At 47.0% G+C, this 20,642-nt stretch overlaps 1 protein-coding gene across 5 annotated transcripts in view; it reads left to right on the forward strand.

The window, feature by feature from the left end:
• The window catches only part of GPR65 (G protein-coupled receptor 65), a 135,425-nt gene extending 128,487 nt beyond the window's left edge, over positions 1–6,938 (forward strand). For 2 of the 5 annotated variants that reach the window (XR_014137845.1, XR_014137846.1), the window contains one exon: positions 1,897–6,937. The gene's annotated coding sequence lies outside the window, so the exon portion shown is untranslated. Of the gene's footprint in view, positions 1–1,896 lie in introns of all 5 variants that reach the window. The other 3 variants (XR_014137847.1, XR_009606505.3, XR_014137848.1) reach the window with 2 other exon arrangements.
• The last annotated feature ends 13,704 nt before the right edge of the window (positions 6,939–20,642 follow it).

Consider the following 20,642-nt stretch of genomic DNA (forward strand, 5'->3'; position numbering starts at 1 on the left):
TAAAGCCCTCAAAAGGGTCAGGCAAGATTCCCTGCACCTATGAATGTATCCAAATCCGCGTCCACCCTCACTCCATTTCCTTCAAGGAATGTAATCTATCCTCATGTTTGAGGCTAGCCCACCACCAAAGCTCTCCACATCCAGCCTCTCTCCCCTTTTTCTGACCCGAGACCCTGCCTCTCCCCAGAGCTTCCTCTCTCCTGGTATTCTCAAACTCTCTCAACAGGTACCCTCTGTACAGCTTTAAACTGTGCCCAGTGCTGCTATCCACACTTGTGGAAAAAGCAAAGTTCCCACTGGTCTTCCACCTTCCCATGCAACTGCTTCATCTTCTCCACCAAGTTTGCCAAAGAAATCACCTCTGCTTACCCCTTTAACTGCCCCTTTTAGCTCACTGCAACCAAGCCCCTCTCTCCTCTACCACTGAAAATGTTCTGGCAAAGGTTACAGGTCACTTCTTAAATGACAAGCCCGGGCTCAGTGGACACTTTTCAGACCTCACACGAATGCTTTATTTACTACTTCTTTCTCAAAAATCTCCCACCCTGTTCTAGCCCTAGCTCTGGTTTCTGCGTCTCTCCCCCTACCCCTACTTTACTAACTCCTGCTGGTTTTGCTTCTTCCTTTGGTGTGACTTAAGGTTCTAGTCTTTCTTGCTCCTCATGCTTGGGTAGAAGGCTCTTACCCATTCTCATGGCCTTATCTCATGGATGGACAAATGGACCCCAGAGCAACCAATCCTTTTCTAGCCATCTCTGGATCCAAGTTTTCTAAAGAATGCACAGGTATTTCATTGCCTGACTGATCCTTTCCCACAACTTCCAAGTCACAAGGAGGGAACCACTAAGTCTCAAGAAGTTAGGAAGGTTGAAGATGTAAGAGAGGAGGAAAGAACGGGAAAATCAGAAAAGAACAGGATTGTTGAGGGCACAAGTACAGGGCTTAGCTTTGGAAATAAGCCATTCTTCTAGGAAGAAAACCTGTATTTATTGAGAGCCTACAAGTGCCAACAAGTATGAAGGATTTGCATATAATAGCTCCATTTAAGCTCACAGTAATCTTGTGAGACAAAGATTATCATTCCTGTTTTCCAGAAGAGGAAATACATGCCAAACAAGATTAATTTGCCTGAGGTCACAAAGCTAGTAAGTGCCAAAGTCAAGACTGAACACTCCAAAGACCTTGTCCCTAAGTCATGAGAGAAATAAACGCAAGGAGAGAAGAGAAATGGCAAGGTGGAGAGAAGGGAAAAGGAGAGATCTGACCAACTTCTGATTATGAATATGATTAGGAAAAAATGTCACAAAATCTAACTCAGAAGCTTGATAGAATATTGCCCAATGCCGTCCCATCACCCAATCTCCTTTTCTCCATAAAACCTAATAGTCATGTGGATTCATAGTATTTCCCTTCCCACTGCTGTTTGTGGGGGTCTTTTAAGGTACGTGTTAAATCTCATTTGTGACCTTTTATTACTTTATTGAATTTTGAGGGAAATCTAAATAGGGAATGGAGATTCTTTGTGCCCCTGTTTGGTGACTTTTGACTGTCTTTCCTCTTCCCTCACCTTCCCTCCCCCACCACTTATGGCAATGAGGGCATTTTGTACCCTCCACTCTTGCTTTGGGTCTTGGCACTCTGGGCATTCAGCACTCACAACAGATACTTTCTGGGCTCTTGGATGTATTTTCTTAAGGCTTAATCTTGGTCACTACCTTTCACCTCATCGTTGACTTTTTAAAATTTTAACAATTTCTAGAATTTGACTGAGTTCTTGTGGGAGTAGTAGGGGAAGATGGAGTAAGAAATCCATATACTTATTTCCTTGGCTTTTTCTCTAAACGTAGTACTACTATTTCCTATCAGCCAAGAGAGTGATCTCTTTGTTTTGCTTAGCTTTGGAAATGGATTGTGAAAACCAGCAAGAGCTACATTGGACAGGTCAGAGACGCTTTGTGGGTATATGAGGTATGTGCATGGTTTGAGGGTGGGCTGAGAGCATGGTCTCTGAGGGAATGGCCATTGAAAACCACTTCTCCAAGGTGACCTTCTTTTGGGGCTGTTGAAAACTAAGGATAGCGGTACTCTCTTGAAAATGATTCTGACCAATCACATCAAAAGCATGAGGTTAGTCCAACTACTTAAAGCTGACTTCTAAATTTAGCCTCAGTTAGCTGTTCAGTAAACACCTCTGCAGTACAGAAGTAGATCAAAAAAAAATTTACCTAAAGAACACTAGATTGACTTCCTACTGTTTTTTTGCCTAATAGATGCATGTAACTAGACCTCAAGATTTGGATGATCTACATGGGTCCTTGTATCCCTCCAGGCCCTGTTCAGCCACAAATTGGCTGGGAAATCCACCTTTGTGCCAATTCCTCAGAGTAACTTTCTCCTCACGCTTGTATTACAGAAAGGGCTACCTGTTCCCTTTCCGTTCCTTTTCTGTTCCCCTAGAAAACTTCTGACCCCAAGTCAATGTGAAATTCATACTGGAGAGTGGAGCAAGCCCCATAAAAACCACATGGAGAAGGGGGGAAATGATGAACATTGGAGAAAATAGATCTTAGCCTCGGGTTTTAAAGTACCTTCAGACACACACGGAGAGAAGCCAGTGCTGTGTCTCTGAAGGGACGCAAGTGTTGAGAGGCTTTGACAGGCCAAAGGACAGTTTAACTGAATGGAACTTTCATGAAGTCAAAGTGCCACTGCAATCTGGGGGGAGGAGTCTTGTGGGGGAGGGGCTTTAGACTTTGCTTTCACATTCCAATGAACACCTGACTCTTTTTCCATAGTCACTCCTCTTTTTTTATTTATCTCCTACTTGATTATAAGCCACTTAATTTATCTCAGTGCCCCAGCCAAGCCTGGCACATAGTAGGCAATGAATAGTAGGGGAAGGAGGGAAGGTAAGAAGGAAGGAAGGAAGGAAGGAAGGAAGGAAGGAAGGAAGGAATGGAAGGACAGAGGGAAGGAGAATAAGACAATTGGAAAACCTACATACAGACACAAATGAAACAATTTTAAATGAGCAGAAGACCTGTCTCAAGTAGATAACTGAAAGACCCGAAAATTTAGTGGAATTTCTGAAAAATTCAGTGGGCTCAGTTCAATGGAGAAGAGGTTCAGAATGTCTCTAGTGGCCAAGACAAAAAGGGAAATCCAGAGAACAGTGTGCCCTATTCTTTATTCCCCTGAGTGCCAGGGCCAGAAGTTAGAGCAAAGCCTGGCAAACAGGTGTTCCCTAAAAATATCCTGAATGAATGTGAAGCTCATCTCTAAGGCCCTTTCTAGCTCCGACATAATGAGACTCTGCTTTTTAAGATCTGTTGTGGCTGGCAAATCCCTATGACGACCCCATTCTTGGGCCTGGCAAACAGACCGGTGTAAAATTGCAAGTTGAGGATAGAAGTAGAAGGGAAAGTTGGACCTCGGGGAGCAGCCTCACTGTTCCAGCATGGCAGCCGGGGCGGTGGGGGACGGGGTGGGGGTGGGGGGGCAGGTCCCTGTATTGCTAACCAAACCAATGTTGTCTCCAAGAAAGACCAACCTGTTAATTGATGGCAGTAGACACTGTGTTGAGAGAAGAGCCAAAATTGAGAGTCTGCCTCTTGATTACCTATTTGATTGATGGCTTATACCACAAAACTCTGATCCACATTTTCCCCATATTGGGGCCCTCCATAACCTAATTCTATGAGGAGGAGGGCTAATTCCCAGCTTGAGGCTTATTTCCATTCTTTACTCTCTTCTGTTTTTACCAACAAAGGAGTTCAGCCTAGCTGGCCTCATCTAAGGATGAATGATTTCAGGGAACTTCAGGAAAAGGCACAGGCCTTTACTAGAAGGCACACAGGCCATAGTAGGAAGAATTACTAATGCGTTTTTGCCTGCATTTATTAATGGGCAGTTAATGTGGAAGGAAAGGAGGTGGGGGTGGGGAGAGGGAGGGAAGGGGGAAATGGGAAGGGAAACAGGGAAGAATGGAGAGAGGGAGGCAGGAAGAAAGGAAAGTGGCAAGGTAGAAGTGAAGGAAAGGATAAGGCAAGCCGACAGGCCACAAACACCGCCCCCCCCCCCCCCCCCCCCCCCGCCCCCAACCTGGTGGGATATGTGTGCTATTCCTCAGGCACTTCCGGCTGCCCAGAAACAAAGGAAAGGGGGAAAACAAAGGGTTAACTGATAGAGATCTTCGTCCTGCAGGACCCAAGTTTCCATCATCCCCCCATAGTGACGTGGGGAACAAAAGGCAAGAAGGAAAAGGCAGATAGAATTAAATTTCCTTATAACTTGCACACAGCCCATTGACAAATACTTGAGGCAGGCAGAGTAAAACCTTTCTCCAGAAACTCCCTGCTGTCTTAATGCTAATGTTTCGCTAGAGGGAAAAACAACCATAGCTTGACAATAGCTAGGCCTCAGGTAGCCTCCGGAGTCTTCTTTAGCATATGAAAGTCTCACTAGAAACTTCCCCCGGACTTTCCCTCCCCCATCTCCATGGTATATAACCAGTCTCTCCTCAGGGTCCCAGGACAGCTCTTCTGTACACGGGTCCTGTCCCTGTGACTTCAATAAAATCACCTTTTTGCACCAAAGATGTCTTCAAGAATTCTTTCTCTGCCGTTGGCTCTGGACCCCACGAACCCCACTATCACCCCAAAAATCTTCATCAGGAAGGAGGGAGGAAGTGAAGGAAGGGGTGGGGGGGGCAGGGAATATATAAAGATACAGATCAAATAACTGAAAGGGACAGAAGCTCCAGTCTCAAGTCCACAGCTGAAACAAAACAAAAAAAACCAAAAAACAAAAAAAGCAAAAACAAAAACAAAACAAAAAAAATAAAAACAAAAACAGAAAATGTTGAATTCGTTTCTGAGAAAGAAGACACTGAATCAAAGTTCTAAATAACCTGGGTTGGGTCTCGCTGCTGCTATTTCCTACCAAAGTGAAGAAGTCCCTTTAACCAGATGGGCAGATGTGTGAACCCTTGCTTTTCCTACCTGAAAGCATTGGATGCATTCTATAGGTCCACTGCGCTATTCCCTCATGTGGGTTCATGTTCCTTGACAAAGTGGTCATTGAACCCTCCTCTGAGGCCTACCCCTTCCTCACAGACCCTTAGTACTCTCCCACAGCCTGGAGGATAAAGTCCAAGGTCCTCCACGTGGTATTTGAGGCCGTCACAGCCTGCCTCCCTCCACACCGCCATCTTGGTCTCTCCATTCTTTTAAAAAAATTTATATGTTTGTTTATTTTTGACAGAGAGATAAAGCACAAGCAGAGGCAGAGAGAGAGGGAGACACAGAATCCAAAGCAGGCTCTGGGCTCTGAGCTGTCAGCACAGAGCCTGTCGCAGGGCTCAAACCCACGAACTCTGAGATCATGTCCTGAGCCGAAGTTGATGCTTAGCGGACTGAGCCACCCAGGCGCCCCAGTCTCTCCATTATAACAGCACCCACACGGCTCGTCCCAACCTGTACATCTCTGTGCTTTTGCTGACAATTCTGCTCTGTTTAGAACCCTCACCTATGCCCCTCCCCAGGCCAACTGCTACTCAGGCCTCTTCCTGAAGCTTGCCTGCCTGGACCCCTGCCTGCTCGTCTCCTCCACTACGTGGCAGCTGGGACCCCTTTCTAGGGGCACACCTCTGTCATTGCACTGATCACATTCGATGACATTTATCGACGTCATGGATTTCACCCTTGACAAGCTGGTGAGGTCCCCTGGGCAGATCCATCACCGGATCCCCGCCTTTGCCCCGCACACAGTAGGCATTCAATAAATGTTGGGTGAAGGGATGAGTGAATGATCATCTTCTCTCCACACTTGAACCCCAGATGGAAAAGAAGATGGAAAACAAAGTTTGAAGCCACTCTTGTTTGTTAATCCCTCCCTCCAGCCTCTTAGTAGGTGCATATTCTGTGCCTTTTTCTCCTAGGACCCTCACCTGTTTCTTATTCCCCTTTGTCACTTTAATGGCATGCCAGCTCCTGTGTGCTGGAAGCCTGGCAATAAATATCGCTACGAGAAGAAAGTGTCAACTCCCAGAGATGGCCTGAGTTAGCTGGGGACGTTGGGAGGCATGCGGCTGTCCCTGCAATCTATTCCTAGGAACTCAAGCGTGTTGGGAGACAGCAATGTCTGTTTCAAGTAAACCGAGGAGGGCCTGACACCCAAGTGAGGGCCTGACACACAACAGGCATGTCGGGCCGCATTCCGAACCCCTCCCCACTCACGCTGGAGATGCGCAGGTGGCAGCTGGAGGGCTATCTCTCAGGATTACTGTGAAGAGGATCTGGGCCCTGTGCGGAAGGTTGGGATAAGTGCCTTCCACAGTCTCTACCCCTCCACGGGCAGCTCTCCAGCTCTGAGTGTGGTTGGGGGAAACCGCAGGAATCTCTGACTAGGGCTGTGCTTCGGCCCCACTGTTTCGTTCCTTCCCCTGCCCTCCCAGTAGGAGCACTGGGAAGACGTTTGCTCTGCACACCCCTTCTCCGAGTCCTAGAGGAGGGTGGGCATCCTCCTCCCCCATGTTCTTGCAAGGTCCAGCCTCTGAAAAGGAAGTGAAAACTGTCCAGAGAAGGACAGTCACCATAACGTAAAAGAATGAACGTATGCACCCCCCGGGCCCTGCCAGTATATACACACAGCGTATGTGACTCCCACTAGTTACTCAAGGCAGTGTGGACTGCAGCAGGCTTGATGGTGATGTTTTCAGTGCCTTTGGCACAAGCACCACCCAGGACCTTCTCTTGGATGTGCACAGTGAAGCGCCAGTAGCCCGGGACCTTCTGGCGTCTTCCACGGCCTGCCTGCCAGTCCGATTGTTGGCAGCAGCCCAGAGCACTCACACAGCCCAGCAGCTCAAGAGGGAAATGATGAGCACTGCATGAGAGAGTCACTCTCAGAGACTCAGGATGGTCTGAGAGGAACTCCAGGGACTCGAGGGGAGGGCAGCTGCAGGCAGCTCTTGATGCAATTCTCACCATTGGCTACCCCCCCCCCGACCCCGCCTCAACCACCGCCCGTGTGAGGGAGGGTCTCCCTGGGGAGTTTTGCTGCATTCAGAACTGGACTAAGATGACTCCTAGGGAAGAGTTTGGGAGTGAAGGGGGCGACAGTCTGGATGCAGGAAGACATCCTAGCAGGTGGGGCTGGCAGCAGCAGCTGCCCTCCAGATGCCAGCTCTGCGTGGAGCCTCCCGGCGGGCGAGCAGAGCAGACAGAAACTGGCTGCTCGGCGGCAGAGAAAGCAGAAGACAGGAAGAGGCAAACCTCTTCTTGTCCCCACTGTCTATGCCTGGCCCGGACGGTTTGCCTGGAGTACAAGGACCCAGGATACGGGGCTGCTGGGCATGCAGTGCAGCCCTGGCGAGGTCGAGGAGGGGGGTGCAGCTTCTGTGTACCGCAGGGCAGTCCGAGGCCACGTCCCTGCTTGTCACAGCCCCGCCTGAAGAAGGGTGCAGGCTCTACTTGAGTCTGGAGTCCCGTCCCCTCTCTTGACCATTTCTCGGCATCATACCACCACCACCCACCCTCCCAGACCCCATGAGGCCAATGGGATGCAGCTTTTCAACAAGCAAAACTGTATGCTTTTGCAGAGCTCAGAAACTGAACTCCAAAGCACACAAATGCTAGTCGTATCCCCCCCAACCGAAGGTTCCCCCAATACCAGCCCTCTTGGCCTCCTAAAGCCAGAGGGAAGTGGGCTCTTCTGATGTGAAATGATGTCTAAATGCAAGACGCATTTTTGAATGGAATCATACATGACTTCAAAGGGCCCATGTGAAACATGGGAAGTGCATAGATGCAAAAGCATCACCTGCAGCCAAACCCTCCCAAACTGCAGGAGGAAATTCTTGCCGAAGGCCACTTACCTGGCACACTGGAGGTGAATCACGGACCTTGGACCGACTGTGGGAGTCAGGAGAACGGGGCAGGAGGGAGACGGGGAGGAATGGCCAGTCACCTCCATTTTCTCTCTCCGGGAGCCGCATCTGGTGAAGAGAAACCATCCAGGATGAGGACGGCAGGTGTGGCCTAGGGGAAGGATTTCACATGTCCCTGTAACAATTAAGCCCACCCGAGTCCCTCCAACAGACCACTGTCCTTGGCTGCTTCAAACAGGATGGGACTCGGGGAACAAGAGAGGGAGACAGAAAAAGAGGAAGGTGAAGCCACTACCTTGTCTTTTCCATGGCACACTTGCCCCTGGACAGCCTGACATGTTTTCTGATAAGCAGAGAACTTTCTGACTTTTCCTACTGATGTTACTGACAGCCTGTAACCAGAGCTCCGACTTATCTTCTCACCTGAGCTGGATGGGGCTGGGGGCTGGGGAATGCTGTTGACATTCAGGTACAGTCATTACAAGGCATCGCTGTTGCTTGAGTCTGGCCAAAACCAGTGCTTTCGCTGAGACCACAGGATAAGGGGGGCTTTGGAGGGGGCCTCAATGGCAGATGGTTGCTCCTTTGTAACGGAAGGGGAGGAAGAGTCCCCTACCTCTGGGAGTTGGTATCCTGCCTTAAGAAACTCATCCAAGTGACTCTGGAGAGAGGGGAGTTTTGCGGGCCTACCTGGTGCCATTGAGGACAAAGCAGTGGCTTCTGCTGGAGCCCCTCCCCCCTCTACTCTGGTGTGGTTTTCATGTTGGGATTAGAAGCTTCATGGCAGAGAAGCGCCAGTGAGAAGAATGTGGGATCTGGAGCTGAGCACATGTTTATTTTCTGTCCCTGCCTTTTGACCCTCTGGCTGGTGCTGGCAGTGGGTGTGACCTTAAGGGCATCCCTCAAGTTGTCTGGACCCTCAGGCACCCACTTAGCCAATGTGATTTGCACTTTTGTTGTGGTAAACAAGGGAGACTCTCCAGCTTAACCTTCTGGATGGGTCTGAAAAGCCAGTTACTGTTGAAAGGCTCTTCAATTTGAGAGTTAAAACATAAATAGAAGGAAAATAAATTTGAAAGGGGGAAACGTACTCTCTGAAGACAAGGACTTGTCAAATACTGTTGTAGAAATTTCCCTCTGAATCAATTATGTTCTTCTGTACAGTTAACAGCATAGGGTAAGAGGAATAGAAATATTTACTGTTAAATATTGAGTACATAATTATTTAACTAATTAGCAATAGAATCATTAATTATAGGTGCATGTGCCTGGCGCATAGTTACGGGCTTCGTATATGGTAGACCTATATAGACCTATGGGTATTCTCACCCAAAAAATTCTAACCTCTTTTTTTTTTTTTAATCTTCTTATGTAAAAGGCCACCTCTTGCTTTGTTCTAATGGTCTTTGGGACATCTTCTGGGTCTTGCCAGAAAGGCCCAGAAGCCTTAGCTTAAAGATACAGAAATGGGGGAGACCCCCACCACTGTTAAGCACTGAACATTGTTTTTGTTGAACAGAGATTCACATTGTACACTTTCCGGCTCCCTTTATCTGCTGATTCTCTGAAATAAACTTCCCCCCTGGAAGGAACATGAGACAGAAGACCAGCTCTGTACCTTCAATAATGTTCACCTCCCCTTGTACAGATGGGAGCTGTTTGTGCAGAGGTCCAGAACCTGGCCTATGGCTAGGGCTTGGCAAATAGTTTAGTGCAGCTGGCCCCCTCCTCCCTCACGCTGCCTTGAGATGCACCTAGTTGAAGCTCAGCCTTTTCAGCGTGTGGCCTTTTCAGTGTGTGGCCTGATCCCCGGTGAGTCAAGTGACCTTCTACACTCATTTTCAGCCTTCGATGGATGCATTGTGTTGTATTAGTTGGCTGGGCCCTGGGAAGAGCCGGTCTTGGGAGACCTCTTCCTCTGTCCCAGCAACCTCTTCTTCCTCTTGTGGAGCAGGCACAGGGGCAGCCTCAGAGAGCCAGGGAGAAGAAATAGGTCTCCTGGAGCCTGCCCGCATCTCCATGCAAGGCGCCTACTTCCTCCTGGAAGGCTCTCCCTAGTCCCTTCAATTCAGATCCCTTCCAGTCCTTTCTATGACCTCAGCCCACCTCTTCTTGTTTTCGACGGTTGCTGGATCACTTTTCTGAAAACTTTAGCCTGCTCGGGCCAGCCCTCCCCAAATCTGAGGCTAGCTTTAGCTTCCTGACGGGCCTCTGTGCCTCACACAAGTCAGGTAATCTATGTGGGGCCCCTCCCCTTATCTTCTATACTCATTGCCCAATGGTTTTGGCTCATCTGCCCCACCCCACACCAGAACACACGATATATTGCCCTTGGGGGATGTTAGAGCCCCCTCCCCTCCCCCCCCCCAACCCTCGCAGAGAAGCAGACCCTGTGGCCCCACCTGCCGGCTAGGCAGCCATCTTCTCTGGAGAGATTATTTTGCCTTTTAGCTTCTGGTAGACACTTTTGCCTGTATCCCCTACCTTTTCTCCTTTACCAGTTCTCATTGTTCTGTCAGCATCACTAAGGATTCAGACTTTCGGGAAAATTAAAGGCCAGGGAAATATTAAGCTATTTCTGCTTCCTTTCCAGTCACATCCTTCTCTTGCTTGAATTGGGGTGGAGGGTGGGGATGCACAGAGGGCAGACTGACGAAAGGAAAAAGAACTCGAGAGAGTAGAACACTTTTGTGCAGGATAATCATCCATCCCCACTCCTAATATGCAGTCAACTTCTAGGAGTCAGCTCATCTTTCTTCTAGGAGCTCCTAAGAGGACTGGAGAGGGCAAGAGAGAGGGAAGGGGGAGGCGGGCCCCTCCCAGCCATGCACATATGCCTATTTTCCAGGATGAGTCCTTCTTCACCTTGGCCAGAAATTGATCCTGGACCCCAGATCCCACAGTGCTGAGCTAGTAAAGGGAGAGAGCCCAAGAAGCGGGCATAGAATGTGCTTCTGGACATCCAGGGGGTAGCCAGGCCTGGGTGCATGTGCAGTCCAGTCCTGTGGCTAATTGGATCTCTCTCCCCACAGGAGCCCCTCACTTCTGCCACCAACCACCGTCCTCTCTGCCCGAGGGAGGAGGCAAACTCTGCTGGGCCCCACCTTGCTACTGCTGAGGCTGGAAGGAAATAACAAGTAGGAGATCAGCCGAGGGCATTCCTGGTCTCTAGTTACAAGAAGCTACCTCCCCACCCCTTCCTCAAAAAGAGACAGTCCAGTCCAGATGCGCAGTATTTCTAGAACAGGGATCATCCACAAATCAGGGAGAAAACTTGATCTGTTCTTGCCTAAGAAATAAGACGGTGCAGGTTCAAACCAAGAAGAATCATTTAGGACAGAAAAACAGTTCAGGTCTGCAAGAAACAGTGACGCTCTTTATTTTCTGTAAATTTCCCTTTCAAGACCCACCCTACTGGGAATGTGGGAAGTCCTACTGTGGTTGCTGGTTTGGGCTAGGATCCTGGGGCCCAGCACCTTCCCCCAGGGCCCCTGGCCTTCTGTCGGGGCTGCCCAAGGGCTCCTCTACTGAGGCTCATCATGCTGTCTGTCCTTTCTCTCCAGGAGGCTGCATGCAGGCCCCCTCTGGGGAGACCCCAGAGTCTGTCCCCAACCTAAGGGAGTCTCCTCTTACTCAGGGAAGATACTTTCCCATCTGTGTGCCCAATCTCCTCTGCTTCCTGTCACCTGAAATCCTCCTGTGGACCTGGCTTTTGAATCAAAGCAGCAGGAATATTCTTGCCATTATATTCCTCCCTGGAGGAAATGAAGCCAGAACCTAGGATCTGCTTGACAAAAGGCAAGAAGGAGGGAAAACACAGAGAAGGAAGAGGAACTCATATACTGCATGGGATTGAGTCACACGTGGCTATCAGAAGGAGTTATAATTCCTGTTGTAATTGGTGACTAATAGAGCTAATCTTCTGTTCATCTTTTAATTTTGGCTTAACGTTGTGATTTCTTGAGTCATTTTAAAGCATCCCTCCCCCCCCCCCCCCGCCCCTTAACAGAAAATGTCTTATAACAAAGTAATCCCAAGCGAGGATTTATCTGTGGTATCCTCAGACAGACGGGTCAGTCTTAAATATTATTACCCAGAAGTATGCTTTGGAGCCACTCACACACTCCTGCTCCCTAACTGGTCCTACTACACCTTCTTTAAGATGCTGCCTCTTACAGAAAGCCCGATTTGATTGCCATGGTGCTCACTGATCCTCATGCCTTCTGAATTCCTAGCCCCCTTGTGAGAACTCCTTGTGCTTTTGAACAGAATCACATACCGCCCTATTTTTATTCTTCCTCCAACCAAAGGGCAGGATTTTAGCATCCCAGAGCACATTACACAGGGCTGCCTCACTGCACATGTGAAATTCTTGTGGGCAGGAACTTTGCCATCCCTTGCCACTGTCCCAGGATCTCATACAGAGTAGGTTAAATGGTTGGTTGGATGGATGGATGGATGGTGCAGTCTTAACTAGCTACCATCACTGTTACCTATGTCTCTCTTTATTCCCCTCAACAATCATTCGGTGGAGAAATTGTTTCAGGCTTCTATTCATTTCTGGAAATAATGGAACAGCCTATTCTCTTCTTTCTTTCTTTTTTTTAATTTTTTTAATGTTTATTTTTGAGAGAGAGACAGAATGTGAGCAGGGGAGGGGCAGAGAGAGAGGGCTCCAGGCTCCGAGCTGTCAACACAGAGTCCGATGCGGGGCTTGAACCCACGAACAGTGAGATCATGACCTGAGCCAAAGTCGACGCTTAACCGACTGAGTCACCCAGGCGCCCCTACTTCTCTTCTTTTTATGGAATCAGAACAATGTTCTTTTGAGGCATAGGTTAATGTTCTACATAAAATATTAAAATGTACATCCATCAATTACGTTAGTGTTATGTGTATTTCTGTTTCTTACGTTTGTAACTAATAGTGTTGGTTCCAGAATGGTAGAGTTCTCTAAGGCTCTTTTCAAAACAAGTTTATATCTTACAAAGTCTTACAGTTGTTCTTTGCCTCAGGTATTTGCAAATAACTCAGAAGAACCATTGTCGTAGGCGGTTTGTAGATAGCGTAGTTTACTATATTGGAAAATATTCTAATATTGTCATGTTCCAAGTGAGGAAAAAATCCTTATTTATCTTAAATTATTCCAAGTAATAATTAATGACCTTTAAAATTCATTTAGTAAACACGACTCTTTCCAATAGATTGTGTGACATTTTGTATATATACATTTTTTAGTTTTAGATTCTTATATTTTTAAATTTTTTTCTTTTTTTAATTTTTTTAACGTTTATTATTGAGAAACAGAGCGAGACAGAGCATGAGCAGGTGAGGGGCAGAGAGAAAGGGAGACACAGAATCGGAAGCAGGCACCAGGCTCCGAGCTGTCAGCACAGAGCCCGATGCAGGGCTCGAACTCACAGACCGTGAGATCATGACCTGAGCCGAAGTCGGACGCTTAACTGACTGAGCCACCCAGGAGCCCCTTTTTCAATTTATTTCTAAGAACAAGTCATTAAAATTTTGAAATATTTCCCGCAAAGGCAGGATGGATGTTGAGCTGTGTGCCACCTCAAATTCACACAGCCAGGTGTACCCTAGCATTTTAAAACCACAGTAGTTTTGTGTTAAGGTTGTTTATACCACTCTGGTGCCTGTGATTGATGTAAGGTCATAGACGTGACCAGGTAAAAGTTGTCATTGGAGTCAGTGTTCTGTATCCAGAAATCTTCCAAGATATTTTCCATTTGTCTGGACAGCTACCCTGTTCTTTTGAATCCATCCAGGCTCCTCTTAAGTTCACCCCAGATTTGGGCTCTCTTCATCTGTTCCTACTCTCCACAGAGGCCCTTTACTCAACACCCATGGTTTGGGGTTTGCTATTCAACCAAAAAAATGTCTTTTTTTTTTTTTTTTTTTTTTTGGATAAAATCCAACCACGTTCTGTGCACTGTGCCAGGCCCATGGAAACAATGAGCGAAAAAGATGTCCCTTCATGAGCTCTGGATACAGGGAAGGTGGACAAGGGGATCATCGGAAGGCCATCAATTCCGGTCCCAGAGGGGCAGAGAGATTTCTAGAAAACTGACTACAGCATGGTAGCCAAGAAATTGAGTAACTGTGAGATGCCTCTAGGGTTCTTAGGGCTAACTGGAGAGGAATTTGAGGGGTCGGATCCCCACAAAGCAGCTGCGCAGGACCAGAGAAATATTGTTTTGTGGCTGTTTCTAAGATCCATTCCTATGAGGCACAGCAGGAAGCCCTTTCCAATTATATCTGGGTACTTTGGGGTTTTCTAAGAAACATATGCCCATTTACCAGAAATTTGGAAAACTCTTTAACCGTCAACAAAAGGCATCACACTGCCTTGCCTCTGTCCTCTGAGTGACTAATGCTACTCAGTTCTAAATGCATGCCCTCCTGAAGGAATGTGTTAAAATGGACAGTAATGTCTTACTATTGTTCTGGAAACAGTTCTGACCTCATGATCCCATGAAAGAATCTTGAGGACCTACGAGGGTCACTGGACCATATTTTGAAAACTACTAACCTTGGCTATAGTCTTAAAGTGGACTCTGAGAATGTATCTGGGTTGAGAGGGAAGTAACTCTGTGATAAAGAGAGCTGCCTTGGGCACAGGAGTCAGGGGTGGTGACCCATTTGCCATACGTTTGACATCCCCACAAAGCGTAATCCCTTATTTCCTAAATTCATAGACATTAAAACTGTATCTGTAGTAATGACATTGGTCTTAAAACAAATATTCCATGAGCATACATCTAAATGAGAGCTATCCTTCAGAGTAGTCATTTTAGAGTCTAGTTATTTCAACAACCATCACGGTAAATTTTAGAGTTCGTTGTAAAATACAGACCCAACTCATTACTTTGTAGGTAAACTGGGTTTTGACCAAGATGATACTTTAAGAGTGGTATAAATTGCTTATTTTAGGAGTCTTGGCTCCAAAAGACTGCTAAGTCATGAAAAATTTAAATCTGCTTTGAAGGATGCAAATGCGCTATCAATAAAGGCATTAAAATCACTTCACCAATAATTTTGAGTGTCTCTGTATCAGGCACAGTGCTCACCGCTGGAAATGAAAGACCTAATTCCTGCCCTGAGGAGCTTATCATCTGCGTCAAACTGTGGTCTCCTCCTCCAGCAAGACAGTGGGTTTCCTTCCATAGGCTCTGGCCTGATGCGTGCAGGTAAGCGGGTGCTCGGCCAGGCAAGAAGCCATTCCCTAAAAGACCTGAGTGTAGCTCCCGACCCAGCCGCTGTGAACCGTGCTTGGCCCCACAAAAGAAAGGAAAACAGGAGAGACATTGGATTGGATCTTCCAGAAGGTCTTTGTTGCAATTTTCTGCATCATTGGAAAAAAAATTACATCATCATCAAAGACAATAGCAGCACAGCTTATTGAAATGTTACAAGCAAATTTGCTTTTGTACTTTTCCTAAGAACATTACGAAATTCCCTCCTCCCCCCACCCCGCATTTTCAGTAAAATGCCTTTTTTTTTTTTAAAGCACCATGAAATCCTACAGAGAGAAAAATAGGTAAAACACCTCCACACAAGGGTTTTCATCATCACTGGGTCCCCTGCCTATGAGTCTGGGACGGGAGAGGCTGGAGGCTGGTATGTGGGTTAGTTTGCATATCGCTTCTAGGTACCACTGCACCTTCCCCCTTCAAGCTCGGCACCCTGATGGCAAAGGAGAGGTTTTCCAGTTGCCCTCCGCAGCACAGGTCTGCTGTTTTGATGGAGCAGAGTCCTCTCAAGGGTTTTTTTTTTTAATGCACAGGGAACTATGAGAGATTTTTCACTTAAGAACCAAGAACAGAAGGTAGATTTCAAATCTTAGGCACCTGTGAAAATGATAATCACTTTCAGTAAAATCAGAGACACTTCTTATTTCTCCTCAATGCCACTGCGCTGACGTCATGTGACCTAGGGACTGCCACAGGAGGACTGAAGCTTACATGGACTGCGGGCAAGTTGGTGAAGAAAAACACAGGTGGTTTATCGCGCAAAGACAGAGTGCAGGGCTTTGTTTATAAGCCATGTCCTCAACATGCTATCCCAAAGTTTCCATATGCAGAATACAGCATCGACAATGCCAAATTGAAGTCACCTTTGTTTCAGAGAGTCCCCATTTTTATTTTTTAAGACCATTGCTAACTAGCTCTTACACTAACTATATTGATGAAAGTTCTCTCTGCTGACACAGCCACCGTCTTTGCACATAGGTGCATCATCACAGAAACGATAACCTCCACTTGAAACATCAGCGGGATACGGAAAGCAAAGACAAGAAATGCAATACTGGTTTCTTCCTCATTTTTTTTAGAGAGTCTCTGCACGTTTGTTTTATTTTCTTATGCCTTTCCTATGGTTCAGAAACCATGGTATACATTGGATGGTCTCCATTCTTACCCAATCCAATGAGTATAAATCTGCCTCACCCAAATTCTGGCTACATTCTCACTAATCCCCGAAACCAAGCACACAAATAGATGAGCGGCATTGACTCAGCCAGGAAGTCCTCCTCTCGGAGGGAGGAAGGAGGTGGTTTGCTAATGTCTAGTGCAATTAGGACTTTCAACATGGAACGGTCCCCCATAGAACCCAAGGCAGCCATTTCCAGTGTGTGTGTGTGTGTGTGTGTGTGAGAGAGAGAGAGAGAGAGAGACCTGTGTATAGTATATGAATTCATGAAGTAATCAAATCAAAGGGAACTTTTACTACATTTGACTGCAAATAGCAACAGCTTAAAATTCTTTAAATAATCTTAATGCCATGCAAAAAATGTCCGCATCGCCTGAGCCCTCCGGGTGACAGCCTGCTGTAAGGGAGGATAGAGTGAGCCTACACAGGGCATGATTCTAATTTGGACACCAGGCTCCCAAATACATCTGGTCTCCATCAATTACCCAGAAAACAAATCCCAAAGGGCAGGAGACTAAGCTCTTCTCTTAGCCTAAGATGAAGGGACCCATTAGTCGGTATTTACAAACCCAGCTAATATGGTTCTTAATAAATTTAACAAACTCGTGGACCAGGGGATGCTTGGTCAGAATGCTGCAGAACTAAAAGGGACCTCGATGATTTTGTGTGTTCAATTCCCTCGATGTGCTGATGAGGTAACAAAGTTGGATGCGCAAGGACTCAGTTGCCCACCATCACAGGCTGGGACAGGGGAGCGCAGACCAAGAGTCCCAGTCACCCCACCTGCAGGCCAGGAACACCCCTACCTACACACACATTAGGGCCCTACCCCCAAAAGCGCTAAGTTCTTAGAGTTTGCTATTGGGTGAGGAGTTGGTATGGAGCTCTAGTCTCCAAACCGTCCCTCAGCTGTCACCAGTAAACCTCCAGATCTGTCAGGGAAGAAAAAATTGGTACCCAGTTACCAGGTGAAGCGAAAGTCACCACCCACTGAAGATACGGAACATGTGTTCTTCCTGTGTGCAAAATTGAGGCATTTATTCCAGGTTTATGTGGGCGGGGGGTGGGGCGCAGGCTGGAAGGGCAGGGCTGTGCTGACGTGTGTTTAGAATTTGTAGCAGTCTTGCTACATGCTATTTGGCCCCATCTTACAAGGGTGACATTCAAACAGCTTCACAACTAGCTTCCCCCCAGATCTTAGCTTGTACACACTAAGCAGAGTCCAAGCTCTTATTCCCTCTCAGCATCTCCTTTGGAGAGTATGTTATAGTTTGTCCAACACTGCATATTTAATGGATCAATCTCCACAGAGGGAGGGCTCTTCTTTGATTATATTCCTTGGGGCTTTGTCCCCCCCGCCCCCTGTACTCAGGGAACAGGTTATATTGGAGATTTTCCCACTCTCAGCCAAGGGCTGTTTTGGATCCCTCTGTATTTACTGTGATTTGACTCGTTTGGGGAAGCACACACCAACACCTGTTCCATTTGGTAGAATGTGCAGCTTAGTTTAGTGCTTTGAATTGTTTTATTCCTGCTGTATTCGGAGTTCCTGCAAACTAAGCAAGTAAAGTGCAAAAGAGTGCTTTCAAAGGGCAGTTTTAACAGTACAGAAAGTGTGCCGCATACAGCCTTCCCAAAACCCAAACCAAAATAATGTTTACGTAACTGCAGGGGTAACCCGCGAGGTCATGTTTACGCAAAGACCTTGTGCCCTCTTGGTAACAGAGATCTTCTCCCCACCTCTGTATGCCGTGTCCATGAAACTAGAAAGACACACATGCACACACACACACACACACACACACAAGAATGCATAACATGGACGCTATAGCAAAGTCAAAAGCAGACTTTGGTCAGACAGCCTTTGAATTCCAGCTCTACCACCTTCTTGCTGTGTGCCATTGGGTAAATTACTTAGCTTCCCTGAGCTCCCGTGTCCTCATCTGTATAGTGGGTTTATAACCACTTCTAGTACAGTGTTCCTGTGAGGTTTCAGCGAGCATTTAACGCCCATAAAGTGCCTAAATCTAGTGCCTGGCCCACGGAAACCACTGGATAAATGACAGGGAAGCCTCTTCGCCAGATTTGTCTGTAGGGTCTAGAATTTTTAACACATTACTATAAAGAAGGTGAGAAGTAATACAGGGTGGATCGATAGATAGTTTAATCAGGAAGGTTTTAACTTGTTGGAATAAGAAAGTCCCAGTTATCCACCAATAAAAACACGTTTTGCAGGCTTGAAGGACTCTCCCAGTAAGAGCCAACGCCCACACCTGCATAAGCGTCGTTTCCTGTGTCTCTTAATGTGTGGACACAGGATGTCACCAGTGAGCCACAGCTCCAGCCAAGTGGAGGCATTAAACCAAATCTACCGTTGGAAAGGAAGGGCCTCATGAAAGTGACTCTTCTTTGGCTCCTTCCCAAAGGAAATGCCAGAACTTTAACTGGAGCCCAAAATTTGGGGCAGGGGAAAGGGGAGCTACATGTGGTCCAGGCATTTTGGGGAGACGGGCAGGAAAAGGTCTGCCCTGGTACCAGTGGTCAAGGATGTGGCGGATATAATTTTCCCCAGAAGTCAGAAAGCATTAGATGGTTTCGGGAAGTCTCCACTAGTCCTGTGATCTCTTGATTAAATCCACTCTGTGTGTGAATTGTGTGAAACCCCCAACAGGCGGCGCTGAGCCTGGGAGGACCATAACCTGCAACCTCCTGGGTTTGCAAGTCCAAAGGCTTCAGAGTGTGGTCCACGTAGTTAAGTGTGAATGGCCAGCCAGTTATGCAAAAGGCGAAGGATGGTGAGCCTAGCACATATTTTGCCCTTTCTGATTAAAAAAAAAAAAAAAATCATCAATTCAGAATCTTCTCAAAACCTATGACTAGCCACTCCCCCACTTTCCTTCACAATTTTAACCTCATGGAACAATCAGAATTATCAGATGTTGCTATTGTTTGCCTTGAAACGATCGATCACACTGGGGTTCCAACTTTCGTGAGTAGCAGGTGTGGGCTAAAGAAACAAGCAAGGAAAAGAAGTGATGCTTTCAAAATAAGGAACACCCAAACATAAAAGTGGAATGTTGTAAATATTTCTTTTAAGCATTATTTGTAAATGGCATTAATGGCACTTAAGCTGCAGGCAATTTTAAAACAATTCAATCTTTGTGTACAAGAGTTGGGGGAATCTTTCTTTCGTTTGGAGATAGCAGGACTGGACCTCGTCACTATGTCTACCTTAAGACACCCAAAGGGACAAAAAGCCCTGAGATGGAATGATGCCATGGTCCTCCTTGGTATGTCTCAGACATGCAGGATGTCTATTTTTATAAAAAAAATTAGGATCAGCTAGACAGAACAGCAAGCCACTGGCATCATGCAAGGCAATTGTTTTGGTATTTTTTCCCCCTCTTATCAAAACGACTTATAACCGAAGTTCCACTAGAAAAGTGAACGTGAACGTTTCAGAACCAGTTTATTTTCACCACTGCACCCACTGAGGAAAATGCATGATGTTGTGCCCGTAACCATGCAGCAAATGAGGCCGAGTGTCCGCCGATGCTCGCGGGTTCACTTTTTTCATCGTTCGTCGAAAAGACAAAGTTCAGTAGGCTTCTGTCATTGGTTAAGGTGGTATTCCACAGTGTGATGCATTTGTGATTTTTTTTCTCTTTTGTAATGAGGAAAGCAATTGCACCTTTGAATACGTGTGCTCTGATCTGTTGCCAACAAATTCCACGTGCTCTCAGGTCCCACAGACGCTCATTTGGAGCCTAGAAAGAGTAGGTGCGCCCTGAAGGGTTTGTATCAAAACTCAAGCTCGGAGCAACATGCCAAAATGCCAACTCAGACCCTCCCTGCAGGTACTCGTTCACCCCCCACCTGGTCCCCTTCTGTGTGTGCACGTATCTCTAACGGTAGGTTCGGAAAATGAGACTCCACTTAGGAGACACATCTGTTCCTTTCAGAAGGCTGGTCTAAGGAATAGCTGCCCTTTTCTACATGCTGGGGCCGGGGTGGCACCACACAGGGGTGCAAGCACCGTCCCAGACACGCCCTTAACATTTGCGGCCACGACCTCCTGCGTGTGCGAACACTCCCCCAGTGTCCCGCGGCCGCCGCCAGAAGTGCAGTCCTTGTTCTTTGACTCCTTTCGGCAGAGCGATCTTTCTCATCTCAGTCGTTTATGGCACAGTGAAATATATTCTTCGATGCTATGTAATTTCGGACTAACGAGAAGTCTGTTTAAGGCACGTGTCTCAGGGTGAATATAAAAAACACGACGCTTGGTCAAGTCCAAGGTCCTCAGCAT

This window comes from Panthera onca, chromosome B3 (assembly GCF_046562875.1).
Source record: "Panthera onca isolate mPanOnc1 chromosome B3, mPanOnc1 haplotype 2, whole genome shotgun sequence".
Lineage (NCBI taxonomy): Eukaryota > Metazoa > Chordata > Mammalia > Carnivora > Felidae > Panthera > Panthera onca.